The sequence below is a fragment of the Phodopus roborovskii genome, unplaced genomic scaffold (assembly GCF_943737965.1).
Source record: "Phodopus roborovskii unplaced genomic scaffold, PHOROB, whole genome shotgun sequence".
Lineage (NCBI taxonomy): Eukaryota > Metazoa > Chordata > Mammalia > Rodentia > Cricetidae > Phodopus > Phodopus roborovskii.
In genome coordinates this window covers 20,075,474-20,097,526 of record NW_026125397.1, presented here as the reverse complement: position 1 = coordinate 20,097,526, position 22,053 = coordinate 20,075,474, and the positions used below count along the sequence as shown (strand labels likewise).

General features: G+C 45.4%; 1 pseudogene; it reads left to right on the top strand.

The window, feature by feature from the left end:
* The first annotated feature begins 15,037 nt into the window (after window positions 1-15,037).
* Window positions 15,038-17,815, top strand: LOC127215017 (uncharacterized; annotated as a pseudogene).
* Window positions 17,816-22,053: the final 4,238 nt, after the last annotated feature.

Genomic DNA, 22,053 nt, shown 5'->3' with positions numbered 1-22,053 from the left:
TCAGGAAAGGTGACCCCACAAATCACTCACTAGAAGCAGTCTTTATGCAAAAGCATGAAGCCTTTTATATTCCAGTGCACTGGGGTTCGCAGCCACACTCCATGTGGAAGTAGGGGACTGGGAATCCAGGGTACAGGGTATAGAACTCTTTTATATATTTACAACAAAGCCAGCGCTTCATAAACCAATCATCTCATAGCATCCAGTGCGGACCAATTAATTTGAACTATTCAAGCCTGTGCTTAGCCCAGGAAGTCTGCTTTCACTAGGGCTTCTGGGTAGTGTGACAAGGCTCATTTCTTGTTCATTGACTCACAGGTGCTGTTTTAAAACCACCCTATTGTAAACAGTCAAGAATGTGACCTTTTGCCTACTCCTGGGGTCAATGGTTAGTATCATAAATAAGATACTAACACAACAAATAACATGTAACTTATTTTTGTGACATATCTGTTAATGATAAATTTATAGAATAAGAAACAAGCAATTACTATTTGGTGCTGACGGAAGACACTGAAGGAACTTTGGAGAAGACAGAAATTTCCACAAACTGAATTGTAACAACAATTAAATAATGATGTAAATCCATCACACATCATTATCTGCTGTTTCTGCCAGTGCTGATTTGTTATCGGCCCTTCTTCATGAGACCAGCTGCTTCTAGAGTACATGCAGTGTGAGAATTTTATGGTACATAAAATACAGTACATTAAATTATCTTAGGGTATATCTAAGAACCAGAATGGGATCACACATTCACAAACCCAGCACTTAGGCACTGCAGGCAGTCATTCAATGTCATTTACAGTTACATGTTGAGCTACACATCTGCCTGCGTTATAGGAGTCACTGTGTCAAATAAGAAATTAACAAATAAATATATAAATAAATTATATATGATGAAATGAACATGCAGCATAATACAAACTGCAACGAATTGCTAAATTTCTATGACGTTGGGGCAAGAGAAAATTCTAGAGCTGGGTGTGGTTGCTTAGGCTAGTAGCCTACTATTGGGGAGACTGAAGAAAAATAATCCTAAATTTGAGGGCAACATGGGATTTGTAATGTAATAATGGAAAAACACAGCCCAACACTACAATGAGCCCAGGAACCTAGAAGTTTAAAAATACTACTGAAAAGCCCTAAATAGTTTAAATTCCATACCCTGTCCTCTGCCAGCAAATAGTGAAAAAGTCTAGGAGCCCATGCAAATGAAGAACTCCAGGACTATAAAAAACTGATTGGTCAGTAAAACATGGGCTTAGATGATTTAAAATGATTGGTCTAAAAACTATAAAATGAAATAAATTGTTTGTTGCACACCACATAGGCTCTCAATGATATGAGATGATTGGTTTGTGATGTATGGTTTTGCTGTAAACCCTATAAAAACTCTTAATTCTGTATTCAGGGTCCTCAGTCCTCTACTCCTGCATGGCATATGACTGTGGACCCCAGTGCACTTGGAATAAAAAGTCCCCAAAGGAAGCCAGTTACCCTGTAAACAACTCTGATGGAGTTATAAAGAGACTATCTCTCTGATGACTACAAGTAGGAGCATAAAACCAGAAAATGTGGAAGAGCAAAGCTCCTGACAGTGGCCCTGATGAATCTAGTCAGTACATGGCAGAGGGCAAATGCTTCCTAGGGTTCCCCTGCCTTTCCTCGGAGCACCTTGTGGATAATGTGTAAGAAAGATGACAACTGAGAAATAATGGTTTAGGATCCTCACTCTATCATTAGGGTAAGAACCAAGATCTGTGTGTTAATATGTGGGAACAATAAATTATCAACTGACCCACATAATGCCCTTTGGATACTCAGCATCACACTACCCTTTGACCTATTCGAACTCTTAAAAAACAGGGATGTTCCCACTTGGTGAAATGAAATTACTCTCACATTAAGTCTTTGTTCAACAAAGTGAAAATAGCTGGTTTCTCAGAGGAGCACTCAGTGTTAGGAAATAGATGGACTGAATATTCTCTAATGTCTGTGTCACGTGGATGTACAGTAGTAAGAAGAATGGCACTGTAGATAATTTCCTGGAAAGAAATATTGAGAGACAGAGAGAGAGATACAGACAGACAGACAGAGAGAGAGAGAGAGAGAGAGTTCTGAAAAGGTATAGAAATCAGAGGAATAAAATTCAACTAATTGCAAAGATGTCTCAGTTTTACTTAAACATAGTATTTTAAGGTGTAGAACAATTTTCATATCTGGCTACATTGCATATTTAACCATTAACTAACATGGATGTTGGACCAACAACAGCACTTTGGGAGAGAACTGAACTTGGTCCCTCAAATTACTTTCAGGTGTACTTTTAATTAGCATGTAAAATTTGTTCTGTAGTGCACAGTTCTAGGAAATATGACAGTTGCATAAATCTGTGCAGTAACACCACAATCAAGATATTTAACACTTTGAAACCTTCTGCTCTGTACTCTTTGCACTCAAACATCAAGTCTCTGAAAAGAACAATTGATATGACGGATTGATTTTAAGAAAGAATCTTACCACTGAAAGACCCTGAGAGCATGGAACTTCATGCTCTGACTCAGGAAAGACAATACCCTAATCACTCACGAGAAGCAGTCTTGATACAACCTGCATGAGGACTTTTTATTCCAAGTGCACTGGGGTCCACAGTCATACACCAGGCAGGGGTAGAGGACTGAGGGCCCTGAGTGCAGAATGGGGACAGCTTTCATAAGGGTTACAACAAAGCCTGTGCATCACAAACCAATCATGTCATAGCATCAAGAGCCCCTGTGGTGCAGGCCAATCAATTTAAACCATTTCATAGTTTTTAGACCAATCATTTTAAATCATCCCAGCCCATGCTTTATAGACCAATCAGTTTTCTATAGCCCCAGAAGTATTCATTTGCATGGGCTCCGAGACCTTTTGCCTGTTTACTGGCAGAGGACAGGGATTTAAGGTATTTAGGGCTTTTTACATAGTATTTTTAAAGTTCTAGGTTCCTGGCGTCATTGGAGAATTAGGTTGTGCTTTTCCATCTTTACATTCCCCACTTCCTCTCTTGTTAATAGTTCTAACCATAGGACTGGGGGGGGGACTAAAGAGCAGCCTTCACATTGCTTGGAAGGCTCTTGTACTGTTGTCTAAGTACCATGATCTGGACTGCACTCACTAGTTCCCTAACAAAAGTAACAGTTTTCCAACAGTAGGTATAAGGATGGAAGATATAGCCTAACTCTACAATGACCCCAGGAAGCCAGAAGTTTAAAATACTATCCAGAAGGCCCTAAAAACCTCAAATTCTAGAACCTGTCCTCTGCCAGTAAATAAGCAAGGTCACATTCCTTGCTCCTCACGACAGACAGGACCTTAAGTATGTAATCCTGTACTAGTAACATAACAGAAAATGAGCTGAATAGCCACTTATCTGACTTTGGTAAACTGCTTGTGAAACACCTGCCTCACTGACCTATGCACAGGCTTTGTTGTAAGCCCTAAAAAAACTGTCTCAATTCTGCCCTCTAGGTCCTCAGTCCTCTACCCCTGCAGGGTGTAAGACTGTGGACCCCAGAGCACTTGGAATAAAAATTCCTCATGCTATTTGCAGCAAGAGGGCTTCTCATGGGTGATTTGGGGTGTTGCCTTTCCAGAGTGAGAGTGTGAATGTCCACTCTCTGCAAGTCTTTCATTTGGTACAGTGGCTGGGAAACCTAGACGACCCCTCACACCTGAGAACCAACTTGGAGGTAAGTGGTTCCCTCCTAGTGAATGTGTGTGTGTGAGTGTGTTTCAGCAGGCATCTCTGTTCTGAGTCTCTGTTTTCTGGAACGCCTTCTCCTTTTCGGGTTCAGCTGTCCTCTTGGGCTGTAAGGACCAGGGCACTGTGATCAGTAGACTTGCTAGGAGGATCACAGGCTGCTGCCCTGGGGGATTCCCTGGGGGGGGTATGGGAGCCCAGGGATGGCTGTGGAATCCTTCTTTTGGTGGGAAGGACCAAGCTCTGTTGTTGAAGCAGAAGCTTCCTCCTCTGCAGTCATCAGATTCTTTTGCCTGCTTGTAGAAGATACAGACAGGTCGTGTGGGTCTGGATCTGTTAGTCTGTTTTGTGTGTTTTCATTCTGTGTGTCTTTGTCTGTAGCTTCATCATACGACAGATGGTGACAACTGACTACTCCCCTTAGTTTGACGCTTGACCACTGGACTGAAGTCTGGTATCCATGGTTTGTCAGTTTGGTTAGGGAGATTCTGGCAGAATTTTTGTGCCTGAGTGGCCAACATGCAGTGTTGGAGGGCCACCAGAGTGAACCCTTTTAATTCTGAGATTATCTAAGCTGTTTATGCAACTGTTTTTCAGGACCTGGTTCTCATCCCTACCTGACACCCACAAGAACTTGCACAGGGCCATCTTTGAGGGCGCAGCACCCAGCAAGATGAGGAGGTTGCATGTCCCATGACCCCAGGAGGGCTATGGCCCACCGCTAGTGCTGCTGCTGGCCAAGCTGCACCCAGCAGTCATGGGTGGAGCAGCCAGAGAACTCCAGGCTCCCTCCCAGCTCTGGCCCCCGTGAGGTGACCTGCCAGAAGCTGCCACCATCCTTCCTCAATGTCTCTCAAAGTCATTGATACAGTTCTGATCCTTCACCTGGATAGAAGAGCAAGAGACCAGCGTGCTACATGGGGATCTCCCTCACACACTGAAGCTCATGATCCAGTGGTGAGAGAGGAACCATGCCAGAGCAGATGGATAGGGTTCTGACCCTTCCGCTAAGCACAATTTGTCCCCTAGTGACCAGTGGCCAGAGTGCAGCCTCTCCACTACTGGCCCATCTCCTACTCAGATCTTTATAATTGGAAAACTAACCACCTTCCTTTCTCAGAGGATCCCCAACACCTTACAGGGGTGGTGGAGTCTATTATGTTCTCTCACAAGCCTAATTGGGATGATTGTGAACAGCTGCTGTAGATGCTCATCACTAGGGAGGAGCAGGACAGACTATTATTGACTTGGGATTCCCCTTGACTAGCTCTACTTGGGGCTTCCATAACCCTGAAGGTAGGGAGAGCTTGAAAGTTTATCACCAGGCTCTAGTGGCAGGTCTCCCAGGTGCTGTGAGATTGCCCACCAGCTTGGCTAACGTAAAGAGAGGACTTTTTTTGACCCTACCTCAGAAGCCCGAGAGCTTCATTGGCTCTGGCCTTCATAGAGCAATCAGCCCCAGATAGTAGGAAAAAATTCCAGAGACTGGAAGGATTGTAGGAAGCTGATTTATGTGATTTAATGAAAGAGGCAGAGAAAGTATATTCCAAAAGGGAGACCAAGGAAGAACAAAGGGGTGGAGGAGAGGGAGAAAAAAGAGAAGGAGAGAGAGAAGAGAGAGGAAAGGCATAACAGAAGACAGGAAAAGAATTTGACTAATATCTTGACAACAGTGGTTGAAGTAAAAAATAGCGAGTGAGAGAGAAGTTAAAAGAAATTAAAACAAGCCCTAGACAACCAGAAAACCTGGACACAGGACCCCACTCGACAAGGGCCAGTGCATATATCCTAAAGAGAAAGGACACTGGGCAAAGGAATGCCCCAAGAAGAGAAATAAGGGATGGAAGGTCCTAGCCCTGGGGAATGATGAAGGGGAGACCGGGTTTGGATCCCCTCTCCAAGCCCAGGGCTTAAAAGTGGAGGGGTGACCTGTCAAATTTTTGGTGGATACTGGAGCAGAGCATTCCATGTTGATACAGTCGTTAGAAAAGTTAAAAGACAAAAAATCTTGGGTAATGGGTGCCACAGGGCTACTGCAGTCTTCATGGACTACCCGAAGAACAGTGGACCTTGGCATCGGCCAGGTATCCCACTCATTCCTGGTTATCCCAGGATGCCCTTACCCTGTCGGTTCTATTCTGTCAAAAATAGGAGTCCAGATTCATTTCGACTCTGAACAGCCATCAGTAACTAATAAACAGGAAAATCAATTGCAAGTCCTCAGTGTTAGAGTAGAAGATGAGTACAAACTCCCCGATGCAGGGGGCTGAGCTCTGGGATGGCAAGGCAGCTGCTGCCACTTTGTACCAGGTCCTGGGCCCCCTCCTAGGCTATGGAGAGGTGGCCCCGGGCCATGGGCCATGGCCGCCACCCTTCCTGGCTCGGCCCGGGGCAGCTGATGCTGTTCAGCATCATGTGGTGGCCACCAGAGGAAGAGGACAAGCATGCGGCTCCGGGAGCCGGGACCCTGGGAACTGCTGTGTCTCTGGAGCTGCTGTGAGCTGCATCCCAAGGCCCTCCTGCCAAGCTTGGAGCTCGATCGGATCTGGGGTCCAGTGTCTGGCCTAAAGTCACAGCTGGCTGCTTTGAGGCTCGGGCAGCCGGCTGGGCGGGGGCGTCACGGGTGCTGGTGGAGGCTGCTACCCATGCCAGTGCCCGTGACCCCCCACAGCAGTACCACACTCTGCCTCCTGTTGCCACCCTGCAGGCAGTGGAGGACCCCAGGAGACTAGTGGTGTGGGGATGTGCTGCTAGTACTAAAAGGCTTGGAATTGGTGGCCTAGGGCCTGGAGACTAACAGCTGCTATTCAGAAGAGGAGCTCAACAGCATGGGCCATAGAGGAGGAGGGGGTGGCTGGCTTCTGTTGCAGCCCCGGGCCCCGAACTACCTCTGGTGCCCTTCCTGCTGCAGGACTTGGTCCCTCCAGGGCGCCCGAGCCAAGGGGAGCAACAGCATCAGCAACCTCCCCCACTGCAGAGGCCTCCTGGGCCCTCAGGCCCCTCTCGGGCCCTTCTCGAAAGGGATCCTTCAAAATCCATCTCAGTCACCTGTTTCAAGTGAAGAGCTGCGAAGAGCTGCAATGTCGGCTCTGGCGGTGGCAAAAGGACTGGCAAGAGTCCTTCTGGAGATGAGGAAGCTTCACTGTGAGCCTGATGGACATGGGAAGCTCAGAAGAAAACTGTAGTCCAGATAAAGGCCCCAACCACAGCCAGTTTTTACAGACACCTTTTCAGGATGGGTAGGGGCTTACCCTACCAAAAGAGACCTCAAACATGGTGGCTAAGAAAATACTGGAGGAAATTTTCCCAAGATTTGGAATGCCTAAGGTAGTAGGATCAGACAATGGTCCAGCTTTTGTTGTCCAGGTAAGTCAGGAGCTGGCCAAGATGTTGGGAATTGATTGGAAATTACCTTGTGCATACAGACCCCAAAGCTCAGGGCAGGTAGAAAGGATGAATAGAACCATTAAAGAGACCCTCACTAAATTGACTGGCATTAATGACTGGATAGTCTCCTACCCTTTGTGCTTTTCAGGGTTAGAATGCACCCCTTGCCCATTTGGGTGTGTTCCTAAAAATGGTTTTTTGTGTTGCCTGGGTCCTAATACCTTGAGTGGTGTGGGGGTGTGTCCAGGGGAAGAAGCGGACATATTCTGGACCTGCTGAAGAGTGGGCCTTTTTACTGAGTCTCAAGACTTCCTGCCTGATAATGTCTAACTTAGACCAAATCTCCAATTTGGAAACAATGTGGAAATGTAAGTCTCCTTCCACGGAGTAGGACTCCCGGAGCTGCTTCCAGGCTTCCTGTCTCACCCTCTTGAGTGCCTGTAGCCTAGCGAACAGTCTAGAAGTGGAGAGCTATCCAAACATTAACACTAGTCTTTGCGGTCAATTTAATGAGGGTCTCTTTAATGGTTCTATTCATCCTTTCTTCATGCCCTGAGCTTTGGGGTCTGTATGCACAAGGTAATTTCCAATCAATTCCAAACATCTTGGCCAGCCCCTGACTTACCTGGACAACAAAAGCTGGACCATTGTCTGATCCTACTACCTTAGGCATTCCAAATCTTGGGAAAATTTCCTCCAGTATTTTCTTAGCCACCATGTTTGAGGTCTCTTTTGGTAGGGTAAGCCCCTACCCATCCTGAAAAGGTGTCTGTAAAAACTGGCTGTGGTTGGGGCCTTTATCTGGATTACAGTTTTCTTCTGAGCCTCCCATGTCCATCAGGCTCACAGTGAAGCTTCCTCATCTCCAGAAGGACTCTTGCCAGTCCTTTCGCCACCGCCAGAGCCGACATTGCAGCTCTTCGCAGCTCTTCACTTGAAACAGGTGACTGAGATGGATTTTGAAGGATCCCTTTCGAGAAGGGCCCGAGAGGGGCCTGAGGGCCCAGGAGGCCTCTGCAGTGGGGGAGGTTGCTGATGCTGTTGCTCCCCTTGGCTCGGGCGCCCTGGAGGGACCAAGTCCTGCAGCAGGAAGGGCACCAGAGGTAGTTCGGGGCCCGGGGCTGCAACAGAAGCCAGCCACCCCCTCCTCCTCTATGGCCCATGCTGTTGAGCTCCTCTTCTGAATAGCAGCTGTTAGTCTCCAGGCCCTAGGCCACCAATTCCAAGCCTTTTAGTACTAGCAGCACATCCCCACACCACTAGTCTCCTGGGGTCCTCCACTGCCTGCAGGGTGGCAACAGGAGGCAGAGTGTGGTACTGCTGTGGGGGGTCACGGGCACTGGCATGGGTAGCAGCCTCCACCAGCACCCGTGACGCCCCGCCCAGCCGGCTGCCCGAGCCTCAAAGCAGCCAGCTGTGACTTTAGGCCAGACACTGGACCCCAGATCCGATCGAGCTCCAAGCTTGGCAGGAGGGCCTTGGGATGCAGCTCACAGCAGCTCCAGAGACACAGCAGTTCCCAGGGTCCCGGCTCCGGAGCCGCATGCTTGTCCTCTTCCTCTGGTGGCCACCACATGATGCTGAACAGCATCAGCTGCCCCGGGCCGAGCCAGGAAGGGTGGCGGCCATGGCCCATGGCCCGGGGCCACCTCTCCATAGCCTAGGAGGGGGCCCAGGACCTGGTACAAAGTGGCAGCAGCTGCCTTGCCATCCCAGAGCTCAGCCCCCTGCATCGGGGAGTTTGTACTCATCTTCTACTCTAACACTGAGGACTTGCAATTGATTTTCCTGTTTATTAGTTACTGATGGCTGTTCAGAGTCGAAATGAATCTGGACTCCTATTTTTGACAGAATAGAACCGACAGGGTAAGGGCATCCTGGGATAACCAGGAATGAGTGGGATACCTGGCCGATGCCAAGGTCCACTGTTCTTCGGGTAGTCCATGAAGACTGCAGTAGCCCTGTGGCACCAATTACCCAAGATTTTTTGTCTTTTAACTTTTCTAACGACTGTATCAACATGGAATGCTCTGCTCCAGTATCCACCAAAAATTTGACAGGTCACCCCTCCACTTTTAAGCCCTGGGCTTGGAGAGGGGATCCAAACCCGGTCTCCCCTTCATCATTCCCCAGGGCTAGGACCTTCCATCCCTTATTTCTCTTCTTGGGGCATTCCTTTGCCCAGTGTCCTTTCTCTTTAGGATATATGCACTGGCCCTTGTCGAGTGGGGTCCTGTGTCCAGGTTTTCTGGTTGTCTAGGGCTTGTTTTAATTTCTTTTAACTTCTCTCTCACTCGCTATTTTTTACTTCAACCACTGTTGTCAAGATATTAGTCAAATTCTTTTCCTGTCTTCTGTTATGCCTTTCCTCTCTCTTCTCTCTCTCCTTCTCTTTTTTCTCCCTCTCCCCCCCGCTTTGTTCTTCCTCAGTCTCCCTTTTGGAATATACTTTCTCTGCCTCTTTCATTAAATCACATAAATCAGCTTCCTACAATCCTTCCAGTCTCTGGAATTTTTTCCTACTATCTGGGGGCTGATTGCTCTATGAAGGCCAGAGCCATTGAAGCTCTCGGGCTTCTGAGGTAGGGTCAAAAAAAGTCCTCTCTTTACGTTAGCCAAGCTGGTGGGCAATCTCACAGCACCTGGGAGACCTGCCACTAGAGCCTGGTGATAAACTTTCAAGCTCTCCCTACCTTCAGGGTTATGGAAGCCCCAAGTAGAGCTAGTCAAGGGGAATCCCAAGTCAATAATAGTCTGTCCTGCTCCTCCCTAGTGATGAGCATCTACAGCATCTGTTCACAATCATCCCAATTAGTCTTGTGAGAGAACATAATAGACTCCACCACCCCTGTAAGGTGTTGGGGATCCTCTGAGAAAGGAAGGTGGTTAGTTTTCCAATTATAAAGATCTGAGTAGGAGATGGGCCAGTAGTGGAGAGGCTGCACTCTGGCCACTGGTCACTAGGGGACAAATTGTGCTTAGCGGAAGGGTCAGAACCCTATCCATCTGCTCTGGCATGGTTCCTCTCTCACCACTGGATCATGAGCTTCAGTGTGTGAGGGAGATCCCCATGTAGCACGCTGGTCTCTTGCTCTTCTATCCAGGTGAAGGATCAGAACTGTATCAATGACTTTGAGAGACATTGAGGAAGGATGGTGGCAGCTTCTGGCAGGTCACCTCACGGGGGCCAGAGCTGGGAGGGAGCCTGGAGTTCTCTGGCTGCTCCACCCATGACTGCTGGGTGCAGCTTGGCCAGCAGCAGCACTAGCGGTGGGGCATAGCCCTCCTGGGGTCATGGGACATGCAACCTCCTCATCTTGCTGGGTGCTGCGCCCTCAAAGATGGCCCTGTGCAAGTTCTTGTGGGTGTCAGGTAGGGATGAGAACCAGGTCCTGAAAAACAGTTGCATAAACAGCTTAGATAATCTCAGAATTAAAAGGATTCACTCTGGTGGCCCTCCAACACTGCATGTTGGCCACTCAGGCACAAAAATTCTGCCAGAATCTCCCTAACCAAACTGACAAACCATGGATACCAGACTTCAGTCCAGTGGTCAAGCGTCAAACTAAGGGGAGTAGTCAGTTGTCACCATCTGTCGTATGATGAAGCTACAGACAAAGACACACAGAATGAAAACACACAAAACAGACTAACAGATCCAGACCCACACGACCTGTCTGTATCTTCTACAAGCAGGCAAAGGAATCTGATGACTGCAGAGGAGGAAGCTTCTGCTTCAACAACAGAGCTTGGTCCTTCCCACCAAAAGAAGGATTCCACAGCCATCCCTGGGCTCCCATACCCCCCCCCAGGGAATCCCCCAGGGCAGCAGCCTGTGATCCTCCTAGCAAGTCTGCTGATCACAGTGCCCTGGTCCTTACAGCCCAAGAGGACAGCTGAACCTGAAAAGGAGAAGGCATTCCAGAAAACAGAGACTCAGAACAGAGATGCCTGCTGAAACACACTCACACACACACATTCACTAGGGGGGGGTCCGCTTACCTCCAAGTTGGTTCTCAGGTGTGAGGGGTCGTCTAGGTTTCCCAGCCACTGTACCAAATGAAAGACTTGCAGAGGGTGGACATTCACACTCTCACTCTGGAAAGGCAACACCCCAAATCACCCATGAGAAGCCCTCTTGCTGCAAATAGCATGAGGAGTTTTTATTCCAAGTGCTCTGGGGTCCACAGTCTTACACCCTGCAGGGGTAGAGGACTGAGGCCTTCGAGGGCAGAATTGAGACAGTTTTTATAGGGTTTACAACAAAGCCAGTGCATAGGTCAGTGAGGCAGGTGTTTCACAAGCAGTTTACCAACGTCAGATAAGTGGCTATTCAGCTCATTTTCTGTTATGTTACTAGTCCAGGATTACATACTTAAGGTCCTGTCTGTCGTGAGGAGCAAGGAATGTGACCTTGCTTATTTACTGGCAGAGGACAGGTTCTAGAATTTGAGGTTTTTAGGGCCTTCTGGATAGTATTTTAAACTTCTGGCTTCCTGGGGTCATTGTAGAGTTAGGCTATACTTTCCATCCTTACACCTACTGTTGGAAAACTGTTACTTTTGTTAGGGAACTAGTGAGTGCAGTCCAGATCATGGTACTTAGACAACAGTACAAGAGCCTTCCAAGCAATGTGAAGGCTGTCCTTTAGTCCCCCCAGTCCTATGATTAGAACTATTAACAAGAGAGGAAGTAGGGAATGTAAAGATGGAAAAGCACAACCTAATTCTCCAATGACGCCAGGAACCTAGAACTTTAAAAATACTATCTAAAAAGCCCTAAATACCTTAAATCCCTGTCCTCTGCCAGTAAACAGGCAAAAGGTCTCGGAGCCCAAGCAAATGAATACTTCTGGGGCTATAGAAAACTGATTGGTCTATAAAGCATGGGCTGGGATGATTTAAAATGATTGGTCTAAAAACTATGAAATGGTTTAAATTGATTGGCCTGCATCACACGGGCTCTTGATGCTATGACATGATTGGTTTGTGATGCACAGGCTTTGTTGTAACCCTTATGAAAGCTGTCCCCATTCTGCACTCAGGGCCCTCAGTCCTCTACCCCTGCCTGGTGTATGACTGTGGACCCCAGTGCACTTGGAATAAAAAGTCCTCATGCAGGTTGTATCAAGACTGCTTCTCGTGAGTGATTTGGGGTGTTGTCTTTCCTGAGTCAGAGCGTGAAGTTCCATGCTCTCAGGGTCTTTCAGTGGTAAGATTCTTTTTTAAAATCAATCAGTCATGTCAATTGCCCTTTTCAGAGACTTGATGTTTGAGTGCAAAGAGTACAGAGCAGAAGGATTCAAAGTGTTAAATATCTTGATTGTGGTGTTACTGCACAGATTTATGCAACTGTCATATTTCCTAGAACTGTGCACTACAGAACAAATTTTACATGCTAATTAAAAGTACACCTGAAAGTAATTTGAGGGACCAAGTTTAGTTCTCTCCCAAATTGCTCTTGTTGGTCTAACATCCATGTTAGTTAATGGTTAAATATGCAATGTAGCAAGATATGAAAATTGTTCTACACCTTAAAATACTATGAGTGAGGATCCTAAACCATTATTTCTCAGTTGTCATCTTTCTTACATATTATCCACAAGGTGCTCTGAGGAAAGGCAGGGGAACCCTAGGAAGCATTTGCCCTCTGCCATGTACTGACTAGATTCATCAGGGCCACTTTCAGGAGCTTTGCTCTTCCACATTTTCTGGTTTTATGCTCCTACTTGTAGTCATCAGAGAGATAGTCTCTTTATAACTCCATCAGAGTTGTTTACAGGGTAATTGGCTTACTTTGGGGACTTTTTATTCCAAGTGCACTGAGGTCCACAGTCATATGCCATGCAGGAGTAGAGGACTGAGGACCCTGAATACAGAATTAAGACACATTTTTTTAGGGTTTACAGCAAAATCATACATCACAAACCAATCATCTCATAGCATCAAGAAACTGCGTGTTGGTGCCAATCAATTTTAATCATTTTATAGTTTTTAGACTAATCATTTTAAATCATCTAAGCCCATGTTTTACTGACCAATCAGTTTTTTATAGTCCTGGAGTTCTTCATTTGCATGGGCTCCTAGACCTTTTCACTATTTGCTGGCAGAGGACAGGGTATGGAATTTTAATTATTTAGGGCTTTTCAATAGTATTTTTAAACTTCTAGGTTCCTGGGCTCATTGTAGTGTTGGACTGTGTTTTTCCATTCATACATTAATAATCCCAAATTTAGGGATTATTTTACTCAGTCTCCCAAATGGTAGGTGACTAGCCTACGCAACCACACCCAGCTCTAGAATATTCTCTTGCCACAATCTCGTAGAAATTTAACAATTCATTGCAGTTTGTATTATGCTGCATGTTCCTTTCATCATATATTACTTATTTATATTTATATATTTATTTGTTAATTTTTTATTTGAGACAATGACTCCTGTAACCCAGGCAGATATGTAGCTCAACATGTAACTGAAAATGACCATGAATGCCTGCCTGCATTGCCCAAGTGCTGGGTTTGTGAATGTGTGATCCCATTCTGGTTCTTAGATATACCCTAAGATAATTTAATGTACTGTATTTTATGCACCATAAAATTCTCACACTGAATGTACTCTAGAAGCAGCTGGTCTCATGAAGAAGGGCTGATAAAAAAAATCAGCACTGGCAGAAACAGCAGATAATGATGTGTGATGGATTTATATCATTATTTAATTGTTGTTACAATCGGTTTGTGGAAATTTCTGTCATCTCCTAAAGTTCCTCCAATCTCTTCCATCAGCACCAAACAGTAATTGCTTATTTTTTATTGCTATAAATTTATCATTAACAGATATGTCACAAAAATAAGTTAAATGTTATTTGTAGTGTTAGTATATTATTTATGATTTATTGAAGTGTAAGGATGGAAATATTTAGCTTAACTCTCCACTGAACCCCAGGAGTAGGCAAAAGGTCACATTCTTGACTGTTTATGAAGGGTGGTTTTAAGGCAGCACCTGCAAGTGAATGAACAAGAAATGAGCCTTGTCACATTACCCAGAAGCCCTTGCAAAAGCAGACTTCCTGGGCTAAGCAGGGCTTGAATAATTTGGCCACACTAGATGCTATGAGATGATTGGTTTATGATTCGAGGGCTCTGTTATAACCCCATAAAGGAGGTCTAAACCCTGTACCCAGGATTCCCAGTCCCCTACTTCCACGTGGAGTGTGGCTGCAAACCCCAGTGCACTGGAATATAAAATACCTCATGCATTTGCATCAAGACCACTTCTCCTGAGTGATTTGTGGGTGGAGCCTTTCCTGAGTTGGTTCCATGCCCTCTATGGGTCTTACATTTGGTGCAATGGCCAGGAATCCGCGACCACCCCTCTCACCCGAGAACCAGCTTGAGGGTATGGCGATCCCCTCGGATGTGTGTGTGTGTATGCTTGTATTGTGTGTTTGGCCGATGTCTCTGTTCTGAACATGTGTTTTCTGGTATTGGTTTTCTAGAACACATTCTTGGTTTCAGTTTGCAGCTGCCTTCTTGGGCTGTAAGGACTGAGAGGCTGTGACCATTAGATGTGCAAATTCCGTCACAAAGCTGTGGCCCTGGTGGAATCTCCAGGGGAGTATAGAAAGCCTGGGGACACCCAATTGTAAGCTTCTGTCTGTTGGCCAATAGGGTCAAACTCTGTTGTTGAAGTGGAAATTATTCTGCAGCCCACCCATGCCACATGTATCTGAATCTATTTGCTAACTCCGGTGAGGAGGCTCCTGGCTTGTGGCTCTGGCTGGTCGGCAGGACCAAGTTCCATATTGCATGGCTCGCCCATGCCATGCATGTCTGAATCTGTTTCCTGCCTGCACTGGGGAGGCTCATGGCTTCTGCCTACCTGCTGTTTGCTGGAGATTTGGCAGGCCATGCGTCTGGATCTGTTAGTTGCTGTCTCAGGCTCTGTTGTTCTGCATGTTTTTGTCTATAGCTTTATCATGGGACAGATGGTAGAGAACCTTCTTACTCTTGACCACTGGCCGGATTGCCTGTGTCCAGATCTGTTAATTGCCATTTTGTGTGCTTTTGTCCTTTGTGTCTATGTCTATGGTTTTATCATAAGACAGATGGTAACGACAAACCTCAGTCTAACTCTTAACTGCTGGACTGAAGTTAGATCTGGAGCCCTTAAATTGTCAGCTGAGGTTCGGGGGAACCCCTGGCAGACTTTGTGTACCTATGAGTGGCCGGCAATGAATGTTGGATGGCCCCCAGAGGGGCCTTTGAATTCTGAGAATATCCAAGCTGTTAAGACTACTGTCTTTCGGACTGGATCTGGCTCTCATCCTTATCGAGAGCCCTATATACTTACATGGAAGGATCTGGTAGACAACCCTCCCCTGTGGGTTAAGCCATGGCTGAACAAGCCAAGAGAGCACGGCTCCGGAGTGCTGGCCCTGGGAAGCAGAAAGCAGATGAAAACATCTGCCTGGGGATCCGGAACCCTCTCCTAGAATCTACCCTGAGAATCAGGAGTCTCCGGCCTGGCCGGAATCCCAGCCCTTACCCACAGCCCCTTATCGGATACAGCTTCTGCAGGGTGACCTTCTGCACCCCCGAAGCTCGGGCCCCAGCAGCAGGAGGAACTGTGGCCGGGACCCAAAGTGGGAGAGGAGCCATGCCAGAGCGAATGGATGGGGTTGTGACTCTGCAGCTAAGCACCTTTGATCTCCCAGTGCCAGGTGACCAGTTGCAGAACCTGCAGTACTGGTCCTTTTCCTCCTCAGGTCTTTACAGTTGGAAAACTAACTACCCCCTGTTTTCAGAGGATCCCACATCACTTTATGGGGTTGGTGGAGTCCTTTATGTTTTCTCACCAGCCTACTTGGGATGATTGTCAACAGCTGTTGCAGACTCTCTTCTCGACCTAGAAGCATGGGAAAATTCTGTTAGAGACTAGAAAAAATGTTCCTGCAAACGACTGGCATCCCATGAAGCTGCAGAAAAAGATTGACCCACGTTTTCTCTTGGCCCACCCCAGTTGGGACTTTAACACCCCCGCAGGTAGGGAAAGCTTGAAAGTGTATTTCCAGGTTCTGGTGGAGGGTCTCCGAAGTGGGGCAAGGCGGCCTACTCATTTGGCTAAGGTGAGAGAGATGATTCAGGGACCAACCGAATCTCCCTTGGTGTTTCTTGAAAGGCTCATGGAGGCTTTCGGGCGGTTTACTCCCTTTGACTCTACCTCAGAAGCCCAGAGAGCTTCAGTGATGCTGTCCTTTATAGGTCAATGAGCCCCGGATATAGGAAGAAACTCCAGAGGCTGGAAAGTTTACAAGAAGCTGAGTTGCGTGACTTAGTGGAAGAGGCAGAGAAAGTGTACTTTAAAAGGGAGACAGAGGAAGAAAAGGAACAGAGAAAAAGAGAAGGAAAAAGGAGGGAGAACAGGCATGACAGAAGACAGGAAAGAAATTTGACTAAAATCTTGGCCACAATGGTTGAAAGAAGAAATGATTGAGAAGGAGAGAGAGAAATTAGAAAATTTAGAGCAGATCATAGACAGTCTGGAAGCCTGGGCAACAGGACCCCATTTGAGAAAGACCAATGTGCTTATTGTAGAGAAAGGGGGCATTGGGCAAAACTGCCCCAAAAAGAAAAACAAGGGATCGAAGGTGCTAGCCCTGGGGGAAGGTGAAGATTAGGGAGGAGGGATTCAGACCCTCTCCCTGAGCCCAGGGTAACTTTAAGAGTGGAGGGGAAACCAGTTGAATTTTTAGTGGATACCAGAGGGGAGCATTCAAAGCTGGTACAGCTGTTAGGAAAATAAAAGGACCAAAAATCCTGGGTAATGGGTGCTATGCTACAGGGCAATGGCAATATTCATGGACTACCCAAAGAACAGTGAACCTTGGCATGGGCCGGGTATCCCACTCATTCTTGGTCATTCCACAATGCCCCTATCCTCTGTTAGGAAGAGACATCCTGTCAAAAGCAGGAGCCCACATTCATTTTGACTCTAAACAGCCATCAGTTACAGATAAACAGGGAAATCAATTACACGTCCTTACTGTTAGGCTAGAAGATGAGTACAGACTCCACGAGGAGCCAGGGCTTGACCTTGACTGTTCAGATGGAGCTGGAACCTCCAATATGGACTGATGATTGGCCCATACTCCCTTAGCTTGGGCTGAAATATCCGGAATGTGTCTGGCAAAACAAGTGCCTCCACAGGTTATTCACAGGTTAAACAGTACCCCCATGAGTAGAGAGGCCCAGGAAGGAAACGACCACACATCCAGAGGTGGATCCAGTAATGAATCCTGGTTCCTATTCAATCTCCCAAGAACACTCCCTGGCTGCCAGTTAAAAAGCCTGGTATTAATGATTATCGGCCAGTGCAGGAGTTGAGAGAGGTCAATAAAAGGGCACAAGACATACATTCAACTGCCCCAAACTCTTATAACCTCCTGAGTGCCCTCCCAACTGTGCGGATCTGGTACTCAGTATTAAACCTAAAAGATGCCTTCTTCTGCCTGAGGTTACATCCTACCTGCCAACTGCTTTTTACCTTTGAATAGAGGGATCCCAACAGGGGCAGAACTACACAGCTCACTTGGGCCTGAGTGCCACAAGGGTTTTAAAACTCCCCATCCATCTTTGATGAGGCCCTTCATAAAGATCTCACCATCTTCAGGATCCAACTCCTCTAATATGTGGACGACCTACTTCTAGCCGGAGCCACTCAACAGGACTGCAGGATAGGAACACAAGCACTGCTGCTGGAACTGTCAGATCTGGGCTATCCAGCCTCTGCCCAAAAGGCCCAGATTTGCAGGAGAGAGGTAAAGTACCTGGGGTACAGTCTACGAGATGAGCAATGATGGCTCTCAGAGTCTCAGAAGAAAACTGCAGTTCAGATATCAGCCCCAACCATGGCAAGGCAAGTGAGAGAATTTCTGGGGACTGCTGGGTTTTTCAGACTATGGATCCCAGGGTTCTCGACCCTAGCAGCCCCTCAGTACCCACTGACTAAGGAAAAATATTCTCTTGGGACTCAGATCATCAGGAGGCATTTGATGCCATTAAGAAGGCTCTGGTTAGTACACCTGCACTAGCTCTCCCTGATGTAACTAAACCTTTTACCCTTTATGTGCACGAGCTTAAGGGAATAGCCCGGGGAGTTTGAACTCAATCCCTGGGGCCATGGAACACACCAGTGGCTTATCTGTCAAGGAAGCTTGATCCTGTAGCCAGGTGATGGCCTGGCTGCATAAAAGCTATCAGGGCCTTGGCGGTACTGTTTCAAGACGCTGATGTGGTGACTTTAGGGCAGAAAGTAACCATAATTGCCCCCCATGCACTGGAGCACATCGTCCTGAAGCCCCCAGACCAATGGATGACCAATGCTCGCATGACTCACAATCAAAGCCTGCTTCTCCCCTAGAGGATTAAGTTTGCTCTGCCAGCCACCCTCAACCCTGCCACCCTACTGCCTGAGGAGACTGATGAACAGGTGATTCATGACTGCCATCAACTGATGATGGAAGAGACTGGAGATGCATAGATCTCATGGACATCCTGCTGGCCGGGGAGGCGTTGAACTGGTTCACTGATGGGAGAAGTTACATGGTGGAAGGTAAAAGAATGACTAGGGCAGCAATGGTAGATGAAACCCACGTCTTTTGGGCCAGTAGTCTGCCGGAAGGAACCTCAGCATAAAAGGCTGTGCTTATGGCCTTCACACAGGTCTTGCAGTTAGCCAAAGTGAAATCTGTAAATATCTACACGGACAGCAGGTACGCTTCTGCCACTGCACATGTGCATGGGCTATTTATAAGCAAAGGAAACTATTGGAGAGATAGTCTCTTTATAACTCCATCCAAGTTGTTTACAGAGTAACTGGCTTGCATTGTGAATCTTGAGTCACCATGTATTGTTTTTTTGATCTCTCTTATGAAGCCTCTGAAACAGGAGCCTTAAAGCTAAAGGACATATTTTACTTGCAGTTTGAGAGGGAACAGTCCATCATGGCATGGTGTCTATGGCAGACTTCGTGTTGGCTGTGGATGTCAAGGAAGGGCATGGGTCTACTTCCTTACATTCCCACAGACCAAGATATACTTCGTCTGGAACTAGAACATTGTTAAAACACACGAAGCCAGCCACCAGAGACTGTCATCATCTTGCTAGACTGTTCTGTCTACAGTTCTATGACCTTCTCTCAGGTTCATGCCCATCTCATAATGCAAAAGCATTATTCCAACTGCATAAGACCCTAGAGTCCTACAATTTCAGTATGTAAGTGTTAAAGGTCAGAGAAGCCTATTGTTTTAGTATGTGGTCATATTGACCTATATGTGCCTGGTTGGAGACACTGTTTTGAGAAGTTGTTTGGCAACCTGAAGAAGAAACAATATGAATCCATTTCTTACTCTTTTTTTTATTTTTCTTTACCCCTGTGTGTCACAAATACTGTTTAATAAAATAGCCCACTTACTTACAAATACTTATATTCTACTCTTGTCTACAAATGTTTAAAAAACACAGTATCATGTTATCATTTTTCATCCCTTTCAGCATTTAGGTGCTTGCATATAATCTTATTTGATGTTCATAAATTATTTGAATGATGCAATATCTTCCTTATATGTTGTTTCTATATTGATAGGAAAATAGATGGAGATGGATATCCTTTAGCAAAAGTTAGTTAAGATGGGAACAAAAGGAAGAGATTGACTGTATAAACAAGGAAGCTGGAGCTTCTGTCCTCACCTCATCACTCATGTTAGACATGGCTCAGAGTATCTCCTAAAGAGATGAGTTCTGCTGGTACATTTTGGAAAAACTGTTGAAACTTTATGGAAAAAATAACTTGTAAATAAACTAAAAATTCTTTTTGTACATATTAAATGCTTCCAATGAATGAAATGTGGAAAATATGTATCAGAACAAAACTACATTTGGTGAGAGGGAAAAGATATCCATGATGACACAACACTGTATCATTTCATGATGATAATATAATTTTCCATTAGCTTGATATTTTATTAATTCTTTCATTATACTCTCTTATTTAATAAATATTACATAGGAAATATGTAAATACTACCTCCACAGCATTTTTCCTAATGTTTTCATTATTATAAATCATAATTTGTGATTGGGTATTTCCACAAATATCTCAGAAATGGCAAAGGTGAATATTCAATATAATTTGTGAATATATTTCATTAATATCAGTAAAATAAGGATCTGATTAATGTGGCTTGGATGCTTCAGACAACATATTGAGCAGCTTGCTGATTACAAACTCTGATAGTTTCTTTCTTGTATGTAGATATTGATTTGATGGATGGAGTGAGGGTAATTTTTCTTTTGAAATGGTGATGTTAATGATCATTGAATTTTCACTGACAACAGTAGTGGATCATGTTTATTAGAGAACTCTAGTAATTCTTTAAATTATTTCTCTCCTTCTGCTTTGTTTTACCCTCTCCTGTATCCCTTCTTTTGTAAGAGTTCCACATTTCAGGGACATTGAAACACTCTTGGGGAGATAAAACAGGATTTTACTCTTTGAAAGACAAGATTAAGTATATAAAAGTGAAAGAGGAGGAAGGGCTTGTGGGTTTTTAGACTGTTAAGATTTCAACTTATCTAAGTAATAGTGGAGAGGCTACCATAAACGCCTTTCCCCTATAATGAGATTGATGGCTTCTTAAGTGCCATCCTAGAGCCATCATTCAGTAGCTGATGGAAGCGGAAGCAGCTAAGCACTGGGCTAAAATCCTGGAATCCAGTTGCAGAGAGAGTGGAATGATGAGCAAAAGGGTTAAGACCACGCTGGAAAAACCCACAAAAAAAGCTGACCTGAACAAACAGGAGTTCATGGACCCCAATCTGATAGCTGGGAGACCAGCATAGTTCCTCTGAATGTTGTATTAGTTGGGAGGACTGGGCAGTCTATGGGACCTCTGGTAGAGGATCAGCATGCATTCCTAATATACAAATGGACTTTGGGAGCCCATTCCACACAGAGTGTACTTTCTCAGCCTAGACGGGAGAGAGTCTAGGCCCTGTTCCAAATGATATAATAGACTTTCAAGATCCCCCATGGAAGGCTTCACCCTCTCTGGAAGCAGAAAAGGAATGGGCTTGAGGTTGGTGTGGGTCATTGGAAGATGGGAGGGAGAGGGAACTTGGATTGATATGTAAAACAAAATTGTTTCTAATTTAAATTTTAAAAAGAAAGAAATCAAAGAAGAAAAAGAAAAGATTTCAGTGAATATGTGGCATTATCATGCATGTATATATGGCTTATCATTGATTCTATCACACACCATGTTCCATAATCACTGCTCCATGTGAATGTTGCTGTTGATGCTACTTGTTACCTTTAACACAGGTAAATAAAGTGAAGATGTAGACCTCTCAATGGCTTACCACCCAATGGTATCGCATAAGATGACAGCTGTTATAAAAGAACACTGTTTAACACATGTAAACAGAATGAAGGTGTATATCTCTCACAGGCTCGCCATCCAATGGTATTACAGAAGATGAGAGCTGTTACATAAGTTGTATCCATTCCAATGAAAAGATCTGTTCTGTGGGCCATAGAAGGGATGGTTCTTGTTATTAGAATAAAAACAGTTCAAAAGTATGTCTAGAAGAGAATCATAGGAACATTAGTGATCCAGTTCTTATGAAGACAGATTCTATATGGTTTGTGGTCAGTTCTATTACAGGTACTACCTGCTTGAAAGCTGAGCTTGGGGAGATAGTTTGGGTAGATGTTGCCAGTTGAGATAAAGAAGGAGCTCCTAAGCAGATAGATATCTAGGTAATGTGCTTATGGCCATTTTTATGTAATTTCACTATATTTCAATAGCTTTTGTTTATTAAATATGCATAATAACTAATATTATGTATGTAAATTATGAGCATG